Raw genomic sequence first — 19,910 nt, 5'->3', positions numbered from 1 at the left:
GTTAAGTGTTATTTGAACATTGATTAATTGTGTACATGTTAGATATAGGAAGTGTTGTGATTGACCTGTCCCAGTTGCATTTATCTGTATATGTACATTAAGAAAGTAAACACAGAAGTACTCTTGTGTGAAGGGAGTTACATATAGTGACAGTAGAAGGGAGTTATATATAGTGACAGTAGAACATTTATATGGTTTTAACTAGGGCAATGTTTAGGATGAGTCAAGCAGAGCAAAGCAGCACGCAACTGCCTTCCGCTGTTAGCACTGATAATAATGATGCAGTAAGAAGTGTTGTAGGACCGATGGCTACAGATAGCGGAATAGAACGCCCTGTAGACACGTCTGGAGGTGTAACAGCAAGTACGCAGCAGGAATTAGATCCATTGGTAATTATCATGAGACAGATGCAGATGATAACCGAGAGCATGAATACTTTGAAAACCGACATTAATGCGAAATTTGCTTCAGTTACTGAAGGGCAAAATGATTTGAATACGAAATTAGCCTCAGTTACTGAAGGGCAACATGATTTGAATACGAAATTAGTCTCAGTTACTGAAGGGCAGGAAAATCTGAAAACCGACATTAACGCGAAATTAGCCTCTGTTACTGAAGGGCAGGAAAATCTGAAAACCGATATTAAAGTACAATTAGTGACAGTCACTAAAACTCAAGAAGAGATGAAATTAGTCCAGACTGAGATTAAGCAGCAGTTACAAGACAGTTTTTCCGAATTAGAGCAGCGGATAGAGGCGAAGACCAAGGAACTCAAAGATCAGGCCGAAGAGACGGAACGAAAATTAACTGCACAAATAGAATTGGTGAAAGCACAATGTGAGGAATCTACTCACCGCGTACGTGTCGAAATGAAGGAGTATGTGGCTATTAAGATAGATGCTGTACGGGAACAAGTGGAAATGGTTCCGCAATTAGTACAAAAGCAGGACGCCATGTAATGCGCAATTGCGCAACTTCCTGAATTGGCACGTACACAGACTAACCTAAAGGAAAGCGTTGAACATCTGACAGAGCGTCAAGACGTTATAGACCACCAAATTAACGTATTAACGTTTAAACTATCCGAAATCACATTAGAAAACAAAAGGCTAATGTGTGAAAACGTTGAGCAAAATGTTAAGGCAGCATTCCAGAGTTTATCTGGCAAACAGGAAGAGAATTTGTTTGCAAAAGGACTTGAGGAGGTGCGACAGCAGTTAGGTGCTGATTTGGAACATTGGAAACAAACGATAGAAGAGTCGATGCGCGCCTCACAACAAAGCTCAGAACAAATGAATACAGGGCAGCAGCAGAAGTTGGCAGCGAGTATAGAGCCAGTTACAGCCCATTCGCACACAATACCGACTTGTGCAAGTAATTCAAACATTAAATTGCCACAGGCTGGTTGTTCGCGTGAATTCTTATCTAACGGAGATTACGAAAGCTTTTGCCATGCCGAAGAAAAAATGATAAAGCATCGGCAATTCCAGATTTTTAACCCTGACAAAAGTGGGGGGGGGGGGGGGGGTCCATCCAATTGCCAATTGTTTTTATTCGAAGTTCCAGAGGAGTGCTACCCAGAAATTGGTCGGAGTGGCAGAAGATCAGTTTTGTTACAGGATATATACAAGGTTCGGGGGCGATCTGGGCCTCGGACATGACTTCTGTTTGCCCGACATATGACGATTTTGAGAAGGCGTTTTTAGCAAAGTTCTGGTCAGAAGGGGTACAGGAACGCCTAAGGCAGGAGGTGCTCTACCCAGAGCCTTTCTCCTTTCCGAAAGGAAGCCTTAGAAGGTATTTCGAAAAATATATAAATAAAACGAGATACTGGGACAGACCTATGCCCTTGCCAGACATAATAAACATACATAAGGCAAGACTACCAACTAGCATCCGGAATCAATTGATTTACGGCAACGACAAAGACTTGGAGTCGTCCCTCACGACGTTAGACCATATAGATATTATCGAAGAGAACAACCAGAAAGCCCGTGATAATAGATTCCAATATAGGGCGATAGAACCTCCGCCAAACGGTAGGCAAGGTGGAACTATGGGTTATACCAATGGCGATCAATCGACACTTAGAAGGAATGAACAGAGATCGTTAAATAATGGAGGAACCCCTCAAAATCTCAATAGTAATCCCGGCAATGGTCTTGCGAGGGGCTATTCAAAGAACAACAGGAATAGAAAAAGATACAACCCCGTGTGGGGGAACGAAAGAAATTTCAGACCCCAAGCCTGGAATAATAACAATAATAGAAAGTGGAATCAACCGGGAGGAATGAATTCAAATAGCCAACATCAGTGGGGACGGACGTCTACGAATCAACCGGTAATTACTGAAGTGACGGATGATGTCAACCAGCAGACAAATCAAAATCCAACAAACTTGTAAGGACCTACTCATGCCCCGGAGGAGCGGTCAACAATTGGTTGGGGGGCAACAGGATATGTGTACCCATGCTAACGTATAATGATGGACGATTACTGGCAGATGAACTGACCGAGAACTTAGAACCACAAGATGAGGATAAGGAATAGGTGGCAGTAGCCGAAGTGCAAGTCATTATGGAGACCGTACCTATAGTGGCAGTTTTAGACACAGCTGCAACCACAAATGTTATTTCGGAGGCACTATTCAGCAGGATCAGAAATATAAGACGAGTACCAGTATTTCCAGTTCAGAATTGCAGAATAATAGGCGCCGGTGGGGCTCGATCGGCTAATGTAAAGGTGCAGTCACTACTTGGTGTGGAATTCGGAAATATAGCAATATTAAGCACATTCCTTGTGAAAAATTTGGTGGTAGATTGCATTATCGGAGTCGACAGCCTACGTCACTACGGATGCAGAATAGATTTTAAAACAGGAAAAATTTGGTTGAATGTTAATAAACAAGAAATTGAGTTGGAGTTGTTGAAAAAAAAAAAGCCTTACGAGAAAATATGATTGTGGGATCAGGGTGCAAGTAATCAGGACGGCCCAAAATTCTAAAGAGAACGTAATTAATGAGTTCCAAGTCAAAGAAGATTTCGGTCAATTAGTGTTTGAAAAGTTAAATGAATCCGACTGCATTATCGAAGATCAGAAGAAGCAGCTCAATGAATTATTATTAATGTATGAAAACCTTTTTGATGAAAGGCCAGGAGTTATTAAGGGATACATATGCCATCTCTACGTTAAGCCGCACGAGACGTATTGTAGAACTTTCTATCCTGTTCCCTGGAGGTTAAAGGCTCAAGTTCAAAAGGAAATAGATCGCATGTTGAAATGGGGTTTGATCGAACCCTCTACAAGCCCATACTGCTCCCCATTGTTAGTCGTGCCAAAATGAATGAAATCATAATTCCAGTGAGAACACATCCGGAAAACATAGACGAACTTATACAACGGTTCCAGGATGTCCAATATTTGACGAGCATTGATTTGCGGAGCTCTTATTGGCAAGTCAAGCTGGATGAGTCATCAAGGAAGTATACGGCTTTCATTTATTCCGGAAGAAGTTACCAATTTACCGTAGTTCCTTTCGGACTCAACATTAGTGCTGGAATCTTTATAGCAGCTCTAGATTATGCACTAGGCCCAGAACTCAGAAGCAGGATAACAGTGTTTGTTGATGATTTGCTTATTGCATCGAAAACTTGGGAGGAGCATATTACCTTACTGAACCGAGTGTTGGATGTGTTCAAAACCATGGGAATAACTGCTAACCTGCAGAAATCCCATTTTGCAGTAAACAGAATCAAGTTCCTGGAGCATATAATTGACGTAAAGGGAATTTTACCAACCAAGGAGAAGCTAATTGCGATTAGTAAGTTTCCAACACCCAGGAATAGGAGGCAATTAAAAGGGTTTATGGGCCTTGCCTCATTTTTTAGAAGATTCATAACAAATCAGGCGATGAACGCGGCAGCTCTAAATAATCTGTTGAAGAAGGATGTGCCCTGGCTCTGGACATTAGAGTGTCAAGAAGCATTCGAAGAGATAAAGAAGCAATTAGTAAATGCACCGCTTTTGTATCATCCGGACATGCAAGAAGAATTTTACTTGTCAACAGATTCTTCGAATGTGGGTATTGGAGCGCGCCTTTTCCAAGTACGCAAGATAAATGGACAACTCACCTTCTGTCCTATTGCGTTTGCTAGTCGTGTTTTGTCCAACTGTGAACGAACTTACAGGACGACAGAATTAGAGGCTCTTGCGGTCATCTGGAGATTTAAAAAATTTCATTATTATCTATATGGGTTAAAGACTATCGTATATTGCGATCATCAATCATTAACGTTTTTACAAACGTGTAAACTGTTACACCCCAGACTGGCTAGATGGACTCTCGCTCTGCAACAATACCAATTTAAGATCGTGCATGTCTCAGGACAGCAAAACATTATTGCTGACGCTCTATCAAGGTCACCACAGGGTTTGACCAAAGAGATTGAAGTAAATAATAACTCAGAATTCCCTGTATTGCTGCTGCAGGAAAATCCATATAAGATGTACTACGTCAATTTGTGTGCGCATATGGCACAGTTACAGAAAAGAGATGCTCAATGGGGAAGTGTCATTCAAAGGTTACAACAGCAACCCTCGGATCAGATGGCAAATTGTTATAGAAGCTGGTAAATGGCGTATTATTTTTCCGTTGTGGAAGGCCAAACTAAGTCCGTTGGTGTGTTTGTATACCTGAGGCGCAAATAGAGAAACTCGTATGGTTCACCCATTTAACCTGGGGACATTTCGGTACGACAAAATGTGCAGACAAGATAAGTGTGTACTGTTATTTTCCCAACATAAAGCGCAGAGTGCATGAGGTCTTGAAGAAATGCATAATCTGTCAAAAAGCAAAACCGGATTCAAAAGGGAGTAAGCACCCATTATGCTATATATTAGTCCGAGAACCAAAAGAATTAATTTCGTGCGATCTGTGTGGACCTTTACCTACTACAAGAGGAGGTGTTAGATATGTGTTCGCATTTCTCGATGTGTGTACGAAATACGTAAAGCTATACCCGATAAAGGCGGCTACAGCCAAAGTAATTGTATTAAGATTGACAAGGGATTATCTTCCACATGTTGGTATACCTAAGGCGATAATAACAGACAATGCTAAGACATTCACGGGACTCCGATGGAAACAGGCTTTGTCTCAAGTCGGTGTGAAACACATACTAACATCATTTTACCACCCACAAGGCAATTTGGTTGAGAGAATTTTTAGAGAGTTCAACCGATTTATGAGGACCTATTGCCATAATAAGCAGACTGCGTGGGCAAATTATGTGGAAGAATTTGAGCAGATACACAACAACATGCCCCACTCCTCCACTGGATATACACCTCATGAATTGATGTTCGAGGCAAAAGAAGAAAACTTCTGGACTGAACATATGCCCTACACTCAGGAAACTGAGATGCCTTGGGAAGAAAAAATAAGACAAGCCATCATAAATATGACGCAAAATGCTGATCAGAGAAAACAACAATATGACAAATTAATCAAGAGGGTACAGGCGTACCACGTCGGAGAGAAGGAACTAGTCAAAAGACATACCAAATCATCCTTAATCATGAAGAATCTAAAGAAATGGGAGTTATTACATACTGGCCCATACATCATTCTACAAATTCCGAACCCTGGGGCTTATCTGTTAGCATACCCGGGATCTAACAAAATTAAAGGGTTATTTTCCCATAACGACTTGAAAAAATTTAATGAAGATTAGAAGATAGGGAGGAATGGTGTTGCGAGTGACAGAGATGAACGCTCGTAAAAACATAACAATAAACTGTGTGTGTTTAATGTTAGAAAACTTTAAACTGAAATAATTAATCAGTGGCACAGATTGTAGAAATAGTGACTAACTATTACTATCGAGTGTTGCAAAGAAGATAGTGGAGATAGGCTTCACCTGTGTTTGGGTAAACATGGAACTTTAGCATTGCTAATGTCATCAAGAATTATAAAGGATCTGAATGACCTTCAAGAAGAAAGAAATATTTCCCGAAAATGACGCTGCATAATCAAAAGAGATTCCCAGTGAATGTTAATATATATAATTTCAAGTGCACGCTTAGATGTGTAAACGTGTGAAGTGATGCGTTTAGGCAGTGAATCATGAGTGACGGTTAACGCCGCAAAGATAATTTCCCGCGGAAAGCAATTGACGTCGGCGCGAGAGTTAGAATCGGCATAGACGACACAGATATGCTTTGTAAGAGACTCGCATCAAACGCGAGGGGAAACTGATTGATGTTGAACTTCAAAAAAGTGTCATAATTAGACGTTAAGAGTTCTTTATTTATTGTTGAATGTTAAAAGAAAGTAAGATTCGTAGAATTAGTAGTTATTTAATGGGTCTTGTTCACTTTGGAATTTTGTTTGAAAATTCATTTCCATATATGTGCATGTATGAATGCCGGATGAATCAGAGAATAAATGAAAGAAGTGAATCCACATTCCTCACTACTAATAACTTTTACATTACAGCAATCAAGCGGAGAAATATATGTATTTAGGATAAAATTTTTATGAGTATAGATAAATGATATGACTTTTCAAGGAAATTATGGATTATGTCTTTGTATAAAATGAACCACACTTTCCATTATTCGATGATTTGAATCCAAAATCTATCGCAAGTTGCATGAATTCTTTAAATTACGAAGAATAAATCATTGACAGAAAATGTGTCAGAATTTTTGGGCTTATAAGCACAAGTGGTGATGCGAAGTCCAAAAGAAATTTCAAACTAGAGTAAATGTTATGATGTTTTCGGCAACAGCATTAGTCAATGGATAAATGGAAACCTTAAGTCAATGGCTAAATTCCTTGCAGTACATCGTAAGAAAAAGGATGCATGAAGCCATAGGGATTTTGTTTTAAAAAAGGAGAATCTTGGACGGTGCAACCTAACCAGTTCTTTTACAGGAAGAGTTTCCCTTTCGGTCATTGCTAATTCTTTTGGAATGAATGTTGCATGTGAAATCTGGTATCCCTGTCTCTTCTACTCTTCCCATTGTGGGCCGCGTAGAAGACCGACTACAAATGTGGACGTCGGGGACATGCAAGATCCGGGGGAGTTTCAGCACCGCGAGATATTGTCCTGGGAACAAGATTGTAAAAAAAAAAAAAAAAAAAAAACTCGAGTTAGTTACTGTAAATTTTTTTTTTGGTAGAGGCACAGATCACTCTTCACCAAATCGTTATATAAATCGATCCCTATCTTTCCTTTAGAGATCAATTTCAAATTTTTTTTTCTCTTCTGTAGGCTTTCCTATCTTCTATGTACCGTAGGCTGGGGGTCTAGACTTAAAGAGTTTTCCAAGGTTTCCCTGCTTAAGAAAGTTCCAGAATGGGTAGACCCTGATAACAGTTTCATGAAAGATCATCTTCCTTGGTTGTGCACAGCAGACATAACACCTTGATGCACGTAAAAGCAATACAGCCGCGGTACCTGTCTCTTCATTTCTTCTGTTTTCAATGTTTCTTTTCTTCGTCTGTCTTAAACATAATTATTTTTTTCAGTCGGAGGACTGACACTCATCACTTCCGGGTTACCCACACTAATAGATAGCTCGAGAAGTGTGTTCGGTAAATCAAAATTAGGCTCAAAAACTTCGCTCGCTGCGAGGGGCATTGTAATGTCCCCACAGAAAATACCCTCTACCACGCACCAATTAATCATTTTCAATCAAACCATCCACATTCATTCACTTTGGAAAAGTTATCTGATCTGATTTTCTCGTAACATATGCGGCGACAGCTCGACGACGCCAAAGTATTTTCTAGTGCGTTTATTCTTTGAAATAACAGAGGTGCATATATGCATTCTCCATGAGTGGTAACTAAGACAGCTTCTGTAGTATCTGTTGAGGGATTGACGTGTTTCTGAGAGATACATATTCTGCTTTTCTTCTAGCTAAAGCGAGCCAATTAACATTTGTGCCGCTAGCGGTTTGTTTGAAGAGAAAGAGACTGTAAAAGGAAATTAATTAATGCGTGGAATCACGGGAGATCTGGATATGTAATGGAGATGGATTTAATACACAATTTCCTTCATAAATAAGGTTTGTGATTTTTTTGTTCTGGAGTGAATGAACGAATGAGTTTTTTCTGAATCATTTCATGATCACGTTGGCCCTGTAATTAGTGGGGAACTTTCAGCTGTGTCGAAGAGAGCCTGCAATCACTGAGTCTGTGTTAAATCGTCCAAAAAGGCTTCGTACACATCTGGAATTCGCAATCTTTCGTAAAAGGAACAAATTGTCCACACGATTGATTCTCCCGACTGGCTGCAGTGTTTAACAGTAATAATAAATTTAAAGATCTCTTACAGCAAGCCAGCCGCTGATTACCAAGACGAAGGACTCCACCAAAGATTCTATTTGGCTGATTTCAGGTAATGAAATATTATATTAAAAACTGTACATAGATAAAGGAGAGAAAGAGAGAGAGCGAATGACAATAGAGATAATACTAATAATCCTCCATTAGTCTAACTTTTCGCCTGTCTTATCACGGATCAGCCAAGAAATGGGAGGCCCTTACTCTACTGTATAGATTTATGTGTGAAGGTGAAGGGATCTTAAAGGCAACAGATACATGTCTATACAGACAAGACATTACATAGAGTTAGCGGCTAGCTGCATTCATCATCTATTCTTAGATAAAGAGACGGCAACTTATTATCCGAACATTAAAAAATGTTAAAAGCCCCACACATTATTCTAACCACTTCTTTCGAGGAGTGAATACTTTTTGTCTGAGTGTTGAGTTACTCCAAAATATTATTCCGTATGACATCAGGGAGTGAAAGTTCTTCATCCTCAAAATCGGCAGTTATTCTGATTACAAAAGTTGCTGAACCTAGTCGCTTTAGGAGATCCAAAATATGAATTTTCCGGTTAAGATTCTCATCCATATGTACACCCAAAAACTTAGTATGGTCTACCGTGGCTACCGACTTCCGTTGATGTGTTGTATTTATGGAAGAAACTGTACTTCATGCAGCAGAAAATTGGATGTACAGTGGTTTTTGTTTTTTTGTTTTTTTCGAAGTTCAGAGCAAGCCCATTCGCAGAAAACCAATTAATAACTTTTCCGAAGACATTATTTTTATCCTTCGCCAACTGCGACATAGCCGCGTATACGAACAGTGATCCAATACTGTCTAATGTTTTTTATTCCAGTCTTTGATCACAATATCAATTCTTTAGACGATGACCGGTTTCAGTCCGTAATGACCATCCTCAGATCTACAATATACAAATATATACACCTAGTGAGCAGTGTGTCTTTCAACATAATACAGCAATATGTATCACAATATCTATCATACAACCAGGAAAATGTACAGATAAAATACGGTAAAACGTTCCTTTTTTACACATCCTGAAGTGATAAGGCCATAATGGCATCGTCAAAACAAATCAGCACAGCATCGTCACATAGATCTAAAACAAGGTGTAGAATAGGCCATATCGTCCGCAGTTGTAATAATGACCCCGCTATACATCCAGTGTGTACGTACAGTTCAAACTGTATCATGTGTAGCACTTGGAAAACTTCAAAGCCGATTTTTTTCTGTAAATTTATGAAGAACATTAAGAACAAGCTACTTCTCAGCACTTTTTAACCGTGTTCTACATGCATGTTTCGCTACGGAGCAGGAAGCAGCCTCAGACATTTTCATACTGCGTATTAACAGCGCCATAGTCAGAGCACAACAGTACGGAGACAGTGATTGTACACGATTTTTTAAATAAAAATTACATAGCTGAAGCGTGATTAAGAAAAATGTTTATGACCCCAGAAGAAGGTAGGAGACGAGGTACTGGCAGAAGTAAAGCTGTGAGTACCGGGTGTGAATCGTGCTTCGGTAGCTCAGATGGACGTAGTCTGCTTTCGGCAGGGCAGCAGTGCGCACGGCGCTCGGCCGTCCACGCCGCTGCGCGCGCGGGGTGTTTTGTTTACTTCCTCGTCACCGCGCTTCTCAGTCCAACAAGCTGTAATGGCCAACTCTTACAGGAAGAACACTCTTAAGTTCACCTTCTCAAACGAATACGCACGACCCAAAGCACTGGCCGTCGAACGCTTCCTACGCGAAGACGTGAAGATCCCCCGTGACGAACTCATCGGCATACACCTATCGATCATTAGCAGCGTCGTTTATGTTAAGATGACTTCCGACGCTGCCTGCAACGAGATCATTCAAAGGACGCGACATGGACTAAAATTTCGCCACTCCGACGGAAACGTCGGGCCTGTGGATGTCGACCATGCAGGACTTGGCCATCGGACGATCCGTGTATTCGAACTGCCTTTCGAGGTGACTGAAGATGAAGTCATCGCGGCGCTAAGCCCGTTCGGAAAAGTCCAGAGCCACGTAGCCGAGACATGGGCACAGTTTACGACGTATCCGGTGCTTAATGGTGTGAGACAAGTCCGAATCGATCTCAAACGGCACGTTCCATCGTACATTTCTATCGGCGGCTGCCGTGCGGTGGTCATTTACGACGGAAAACCTCGAACATGTTCCGATTGTGGCAAAGAAGGCCACGTCCGAAACTGTTTCACTGCGGAAAATCGTAACACGGTCCCTGACTTCAGCCGTCGCACGGACGCCAAAATGGAAAATATTGAAATAAACGATATCGGAATTGAAAAACAACTGCTATCACTTAGTAGCGGAAAAGCATCCGGACCAGACGAGATACCCTTAAGATTCTACAGTGATTATGCTAAAGAACTTGCCCCCTTTCTATCAGCAATTTATCGTAGATCGCTGGAAGAACGTAAAGTACCTAGCGACTGGAAGAAAGCGCAGGTCGTTCCCATTTTCAAGAAGGGTCATAAATCAGATGCGAATAATTATAGGCCTATTTCGCTTACGTCAATCTGTTGTAGAATAATGGAACATGTTTTGTGTTCTCGTATTATGACGTTCTTAGATAATACAAATCTCCTTCATCATAACCAACATGGATTCCGCAAACAGAGATCATGTGAAACTCAGCTCGCCCTATTTGCCCAAGAAATTCACAGTGCCGTAGACACTGGCGAGCAGATTGATGCCGTATTCCTGGACTTCAGGAAGGCATTTGATACGGTTCCGCACTTACGTTTAGTGAAAAAAATACGAGCTTACGGAATATCGGACCAGGTTTGTGATTGGATTCAGGATTTCCTAGAAGAAAGAACACAACATGTCATTCTTAACGGTTCAAAATCTGCAGATGTAGAGGTAATTTCGGGAGTACCGCAGGGAAGCGTGATAGGACCTTTATTGTTTACAATATACATAAATGACTTAGTTGACAACATCGGTAGCTCCGTGAGGCTATTTGCAGATGACACGGTTGTCTACAAGAAAGTAGCAACATCAGAAGACTCGTACGTACTCCAGGAGGACCTGCAGAGGATTAATGCATGGTGCGACAGCTGGCAGCTTTCCCTAAACGTAGATAAATGTAATATAATGCGCATACATAGGGGCAGAAATCCATTCCAGTACGATTATGCCATAGGTGGTAAATCATTGGAAGCGGTAACGACCGTAAAATACTTAGGAGTTACTATCCGGAGCGATCTGAAGTGGAATGATCACATAAAACAAATAGTGGGAAAAGCAGGCGCCAGGTTGAGATTCATAGGAAGAATTCTAAGAAAATGTGACTCATCGACGAAAGAAGTAGCTTACAAAACGCTTGTTCGTCCGATTCTTGAGTATTGCTCATCAGTATGGGACCCTTACCAGGTTGGATTAATAGAAGAGATAGACATGATCCAGCGAAAAGCAGCGCGATTCGTCATGGGGACATTTAGTCAGCGCGAGAGCGTTACGGAGATGCTGAACAAGCTCCAGTGGCGGACACTTCAAGAAAGGCGTTACGCAATACGGAGAGGTTTATTATCGAAATTACGAGAGAGCACATTCCGGGAAGAGATGGGCAACATATTACTACCGCCCACATATATCTCGCGTAATGATCACAACGAAAAGATCCGAGAAATTAGAGCAAATACGGAGACTTACAAGCAGTCGTTCTTTCCACGCACAATTCGTGAATGGAACAGGGAAGGGGGGATCAGATAGTGGTACAATAAGTACCCTCCGCCACACACCGTAAGGTGGCTCGCGGAGTATAGATGTAGATGTAGAATGCCTGCAACGCCGCATCACACAACTAAGGCCCGACGATACGAACACCGACAGAACCGTGACCACCCTTCCAGTCACCTATGCGGCGACACTGCACGTCCAGCCCTCACAAGGCGCCGTTCATGAACGTCTCTCTGGTCCGTTACACCCGGAGGCGTCCCAGCACCTTGACACCGGCGATGCCGCCCGTGAACATGTCCAACAGCCGGACACACCCACGCTAGAAGATCACAAGGATACCAATGAGAGTGTTCTGGAGAATGAAGACCGCATCATAGCACCCGCGGCTTTTGTACCGGAACGACGTGAATCTCTTCCTTCCTCAGACACCGAAACTCATTGCCGAAAGCAGAAGTCGCCCAAACGACGAAAAAAATGCCGCAAGACATCAGACTCGACCATTGAGCCCCCTCCGCAGGACGAAGAGATGCCACATCACTCCGACGGAGAACACGGTAACACTTTCTCCTCTGCCACGGAGACGCGTCATCCACAAGACGGTGAACCGTCCGACAGAGATCGTGCGCAAGCCCCGCGCCCAGAAGCCATGGAACATAGCACGCCTGTTGTCACCGACGCCATTGAGCCGACTCGGCCAGCGCTGCCACCTCTCGCCGATGTCAAACCTGTCGGACACCTTTCATGGGCGGATGACACGGATTTCCCGCCTCCATCTGATGCGGAAATGAGATCTGTTTCTCCGTTAGACCAAAACTAAAATGGGGGAAGTTTCTACGGCGAATCCTGCGACTTCTTCGGACTTCCAGCATCCACCACAACAATCTTCACCAGCTACGAACCTATCAACAGCACGGATCTCCCATCAGGCGTACCGAATAGCTACTATCAATACTAACAATATCGGCTTCCACGCTAAACTTCAACTGCTCCGTGACACGCTCAGAGCAGCGGACATCGACATCGCCCTGTTACAAGAACTGAGGACAGCGACTTGGACTGGGTGTTATGGATATGAGACGTACGCCGCCCCTGCAGCTATGGAACACACAGGCGCAGCCATCCTCCTCCGAGAAGGAATTGCAGTTTCCGATGTCGCATACCTCCCAACAGCGTGAGGAGTGGCCATAACAGTTGAAGGACTCAAAATCATAAATCTCTACGCCCCATCGGGCACTGACAAACGGAGGGATCGCTCCCAGTTTTACGCAGAAGATATCACGCCTTTATTCCTCGGTCGATACGATCATCTCATCGTAGGTGGAGATTTCAACTGTGTTCTCGAGCGCACAGACCAATACCCCCATTTCACCACATGTCCCGAACTTCGCTTCCTCGTCCGCCGCCTTCGTCTCCTCGACACTTGGCGAGTGGTACACGGCGACCGCCCGGGGTATACACACATCACGAGCCACTCCGCCAGCCGACTTGATAGAATATACATCTCTAACGCTCTAAAATCAGTTCTCCTCGACGCGGAACGTTGGCCATCTGCCTTCTCGGATCATGACATCTGTATCTGTACCGTGAACCTACGTCGACAATCTATATGGCGCAGTGCAGGACCTTGGAAACTCAATGTCGCGCTACTGCGGGACCCTGAATGTCGACAACAGGTCACCGACACGTGGCACACCTGTGTTCAACGCATTATGCGTTACGAGACCACACTGCAGTGGTGGTTGCTGTGCGCCAAACCGGCCATCCGACGCACATTGACACACTATGGCAGAGCCAAAGCCAGGTGGAATCACCATACAACTGATTTCTACTATAGCGCTCTACGTGAACTCATGGATCATCCTCCATCCCCGGATCGCCTCAAAGAAGCTCAACGCATCAAAGCAAAGATTTTATCCTTGACCAGATGCCGTCTAGAGGGAGCCATTGTACGAGCCCGCAGCCAAGACAGGATTAATGGTGAAGAACCTTCTATGCATCATATTGTTCAAAATGTTCGTCGACGCCGACAGGCTTTAATGACAACTTTAGACTTACCTGATGGACGACGGCTGACTTCGCAAGCTACCATTGCGGATGCATTCACAACGCACTATAGACTTTTCTATCAAGAAGTACCTGCCGGTGCAGAGGCCATTGCTGAGGTTGCCCATGAGACACTTGGTACTCTAAACGCAGCAGCTGCAACCCTCCTGACTGCTGAAGTGACCACCGACGACGTCCAAGGCACTGTGGGCAAGGGGTCTCTGAATCGATCTCCCGGCCCGGATGGTTTACCTCTCGAATTTTACAGAACCTTCCAAGATTTGATGATGCCGCGATGGAGGGACATGTACTGGGAACTTTTGCCCGGCGCGGCGAACCCGCCACCAATGTTCATGGAAGGCTTACTTGTACCAGTCCCGAAACCCGCAGGTGGAACACGACTCGACAGTTATCGGCCGATCACGTTACTCAATTCGGACTTCAAGATTTTCACACGCCTTCTAGCAGTGCGACTCAAACATGTCTTACGGGACATTGTTTCCCACGAACAAACATCCTTAGGCGGCGATCGTAATATACAGACGGCCCTCAGTGAATATCGAGATGTGATCGCTGTGGCAACACACTCGCGACTGCCAGGCGCTTTAATCTCCATCGACTTCAAACAAGCGTTTGACCGCGTCAATCATGCATTCCTCGACGCAGTGATGGACCGAATGGCAATTCCCCCGACGTTCACGCAAGTGATTATGCGGCTCCTTCGTGGAGCAACGTCCAGACTTCTCGTCAACGGCAGACTTACAGAACCTATACGGATTGAACGCTCAGTACGGCAGGGTTGCCCTTTGTCGACGGTACTTTATGCCATTGCGATGGAACCACTCATTTGCGGATTACGGCGACGTTTGACAAGTATTCCACACCCGGATCATATGTTCCGCTGCCGAGCTTACGCGGACGACTTGGCTCTCGTCGTACGTTCAGCGGCTGACGTACAAGCTGCGATGCAGTGGATTACCCATTACAGTGCAGGGGCAGGGAGCGCTATGAACGTGGCAAAATCATGCGCCATGAAGATCGGCCGCGGCCTTCCCGCAGACAGCGTAGTTCCATTTCAACTAGTGGACACCATTCTTTGTCTCGGATTGGTGTACACGCGGGACATTCGCCGCACCTCGGCGATCAATTTTCGGGCGCTGCTGCAACGCATCCGGGCCAACATACCAAATCACATACTACGCCCGCTGAATATGTGCCAGAGAGTCACCTTCGTCAATACCCATCTGGCAGCTCGGATACCCCAATAGCGCAGATTCTGCCCATCACTGCGACAATGGCGGCCAGGTTACAGGCGGCATTCGGCTATTTCATTTGTTCTGGACACATCTTCAAAGTCCAGTATGAAGCTCTCACCTTACCGAAGCGGGATGGTGGCCTCGATCTGGTTAATGTGAGAGCCAGGAGAACGGCACTTTACACCAATACTATGCTCCGGTTATGGAAAAGCCAAAATGCTAGTTTTACTGGAATGTTGACCACCGAGCTCGCGCCTGTTTCGAGACGCCCACCGACGTCTTTGGCACACATCCCACCTCCGATGTCACGTATCGGCCGTTTCTTTTTGGAGTACAGCTACATATGCACCGAGCTCCCCAGGACCAGGAAGACGACCACCCGCGACATCTACCGCCTTCTCCGAAAGTCTCCACCCCGCAACCCCGTCGAAACACGTCACCCCCAGGTTTCATGGCCTACAGTTTGGAAAACGATCCACCAACCATATCACACCACTGACACCAACTCTATGTGGTACCTTCTCGTCAACGGCAAGTATACTACAAGACAGAAACTGCATCGCATCACACTGGTGGACTCACCCCTGTGCCTCAAGTGCAATGTCGAAGATACAGATTTACATCGTTTTGAGTGTGGGCCAGCAGCAGCTTTCTGGACCCTCGTACAGAAGATTGTGGCTTTCTACCTCCGAGTACCACCACATCACGTTTCTCCCATTATGATGATTTATCCCGACACGACCTACTTTCCATCGGCTAAGTGGCACGCCATCACATGGATCAGTGGCATGGCTGTCAACTACCTCTTCCGGGACGACATCGTCGATCCGGCGGACATTTGGACACGCCTCCAAGTACATCACCACACCCTTCGCCGGCATCGACACTATCGGGCCACTTTCGCGAACTATTTACAGAGCATTTTCACCAACCCGCCTCAAAGCTGGAATCTCAACGAACCGTGCCAGCCAAGGATGGACAATCCCACGTTCCCCCTCAATGGTCAATGATAGACTGCATTTTGTTCTGCTGGCGCGCCAAAGTGGAGCATGGCGCGGAAAGTATTCCTATTTTATTTCAGTTCTCTTTTCTCCTCCTCTTCCAAGTTTTTTTTTCTCCTTACACATGTTTATCCTTTTCACACATAGCTCTCTAACTGCACCCTATTTGTTTTCTTTCTCTTGTGCTCCCAAAAAAAAAAATGCTGCTGATGGTGAGAAGACTGTATACTCATTTATGTTAACAAAAAACATACAAATACAAAAGAAGGCCGTTGCGGAAATATAGCTAACTTTTATGTTTTACGTTTTCACAGGATATTGTGTTAGTTATGAAGAACGTCGTCTTTTATTTTCATACCCAACAAGAGGTTTTTATTTGTTTTCTTAAAAAACAATTAGTGGAGCACTTATAAAAAAAAGATGGTAGAGCACTTGCCCGCGAATTAAAAAAAAAGAGAGAAAAAAAAGTGGTCAGCGCGACATTATGTCAATCCTAAGGGCCCGGGTTCGATTCCCGGCTGGGTCGGAGATTTTCTCCGCTCAGGAACTGGGTGTTGTCCTAATCATCATCATTTAATCCCCATCGACGGGCAAGTCGCCGAAGTGGCGTCAAATCGAAAGACTTGCACCAGGCGAACGGTCTACCCGACGGGAGGCCCTAGCCACATGACCTGAGTAACAAATTGATCCGGGACATTTCAACCATTTTAAAGTAGCGCAAGCCTACTGTCGGTGATGTGACTGAATTGTAAACGCGAAGGAACATCCACGGCTAAACCATGACTTGGCAGACCTCATGTACTGACGGACAGATGATGATGATGATATTCGGTTTGTGGGGAAAAAAAATTAAAAAAAAAAAAAAGATGGTAGAGCACTTGCCCGCGAAAGGCAAAGGTCCCGAGTTCGAGTCTCGGTCGGGCACACAGTTTTAATCTGCCAGGAAGTTTCATGTTTATGACTGTTAAGACATTAGAATATTTTACCCTTCATTTAACGTAACTTAGTAATAAGATATCTAATACGTAAGTAGGACCTACTTCCAAGAGCATAACAACACCAGTGTACGTGAGCTACGGCTTCTGACCAATTATCTTGTTTGTGTTTGCTTACGCCGGGCTTATTCTTATAATGAACAGAGTATAGATCCATTTCGTCGGCTGCGCAGGCACGGCCAGGGTTGTTGACACGCAGTTGCCCCATGCGTCACGTATCGTAGCTCTCCTGTCACAATCTGTTGCTGCGTCCCGGATTTCAGTAACACCGCTGGCTGTCAACTGCGTGGTAGCGGCAACGTACTGGGGCCGACCATGATGGCGAAATGCTCGAAGCAGTAAACGCGGTTACAGCACTGGTGGCATGCGCCGCTCAGCATTGTTGCGCTTCACAGATCTTTGACCCATAACAACTGCATTCGGTTTAGAACGCCATAACGAGGAACAACGTTACGAAGAAACAGCAGCAAGTGGGGAGCAAAACGTTCTGTCGTCAGAACAACTCGTAAAGCCCTACACTTTTCCGTAGCTTAGAAAACCGTAACGAGGAACAACGTTATGAAGAAACTTACAAGTACTGTCGCCAGAACACTCGTAAGGTCCTGCACATCTCCACTGCAAAGACGCCAACACATTATGGAATAGATCATCTCATACGGGAAACGTGAATATCATCCCGACTGAAACAAGCTGGTTTTTCTCTGGATCTAATTTATATGTCAGATCACAAGCCCATGCATGAACAAAGTTATCGGTAGCCATCTTATACACTGAAGAGCAGAAGAAACTGGTGCACCTGCCTAACATCGTATAGGGCCCCTCGAAGCATGCAGAAGTGCCGCAATACGACGTGGCATGGACTCGACTAATGTCTGAAGTAGTGCTGGAGGGAACTGAAACCATGAATTTTGCAGGGCCGTCCATAATCCGTAATAGTACGAGAGGGTGGAGATCTCTTCTGAACAGCGCGTTGCAAGGCATGCCAGATATGTTTAGTGGTGATCATGTCTGTGGAGTTTGGTGGCCAGCGGAAGTGTTTAAACTCTGAAGAGTGTTCCTGGAGCCATTCTGTAGCAATTTTGGACGTGTGGAGTGACGTATTGTCCTGCTGGAATTGCCCAAGTCCGTCAGAGTGCACAATGGGCACGAATGGATACAGGTGATCAGACAGGATGTTTACGTATCTGTCACCTGTCAGAGTCGTATCTAGACGTATCAGATGCTCTGTCCCTTCTCTTGTACACCGACTATAACATCATGTTCAAACCCATTTAAATCTTGATAACCTGCCATTGTAGCAGCAGTAGCCGATGTAACAACTGCGCCAGACACTTGTTGTCATAAATAGGCGTTGCCTACCGAAGCGCCGTATTCTGCCTGTTTACATATCTCTGTATTTGAATACGCATGCCGATACCAGTTACTTTGGCGCTTCAGTGTAGATTGTATAAGGTGTCCAAACACAGGACTACATTCTCCTTTGCTAAAGAATGTGGCATTACCAGATTTGAGGCCACAATGTACCACTACAGAACTGATCGTGTTTTTGTCCCCGTGCAAAACTTTTTAAATGTTTTAAACTCTAACAAAGAGTATTTACAGTGTGCCAATCGCATCCATGTGGTGTCAGCAAACGAATAATTAACGCTCTCCAGTTGGTTTACTGGATTAACAAAAATACCAGAAAATTGAATAGTGTACTAGTAAATTTGCCAGATTCTCAAGACCGAGAAAGCTTAAAAGTTATGCTCCGTCTGTATACAGTTATAATTGTCTACCTGTAAACTAAGTGGAGATTCTTAACCCAGACTCCAACAAGGACGGAGTAAGTATTGTAGTGAAGTCAAACAGACCTAAACGTTTCCCAGTTAAAGAATTTAATCCCCTAAGTACGGTTAACGTGTTATGGAATGGAAATGAAGTCCCATGCTTCTTGGCAGAGTGTAGGGGAACGATGCGGGAGACCTCCATCGCCGTACTAGGCAAGGTCCTAATAGTTTGCCGTTGCCTTCCTCCGACCGTAATGAGGATGAGTGATGATGAAGACGACACAACAACACCTAGTCATCTCGGGTGGTGAAAATCTCTTACCCCGCCGGGAATCGAACCCGGGACCCCGCGGTCGGGAAGCGAGAACGCTACCCCGAGATCACGAGCTGCGGACTAACGTGTTATATATACGAAAAATAAATCTGGAAATGCAGATATCGAGGTCGAGAAACGAAAACTAGAGAATATGGCTGACACAGCTACCATAAAGAACGAATGTAGACTACAGTTTGAAAAAAGAGAAGAAGCTGTAGCAGATAAACGAGCAAGGTTTCCATATGGGTTTAAACACGTCTTACGGAGAAATGGAATCGAGAAAGTTTATTACACTGAAAGACACATGATTTTTTTTATAAACCTCCACTCTCACGCGGACTGGATTAAAAAGATTATATTATATCTAAATGTGCCGGACGGGGTACTGTGTACCTACCACCAGAGCAGCCATTTGAGGAGTTTAAAACTGGTGGGATGTCTACATTTAATGGGTACTCG

This window comes from Schistocerca serialis, chromosome 7, assembly GCF_023864345.2.
Source record: "Schistocerca serialis cubense isolate TAMUIC-IGC-003099 chromosome 7, iqSchSeri2.2, whole genome shotgun sequence".
Classification (NCBI taxonomy): Eukaryota; Metazoa; Arthropoda; class Insecta; order Orthoptera; family Acrididae; genus Schistocerca; species Schistocerca serialis.
The sequence above is the reverse complement of the archived record's forward strand: the minus strand, read 5'-3'. Positions refer to the sequence as shown.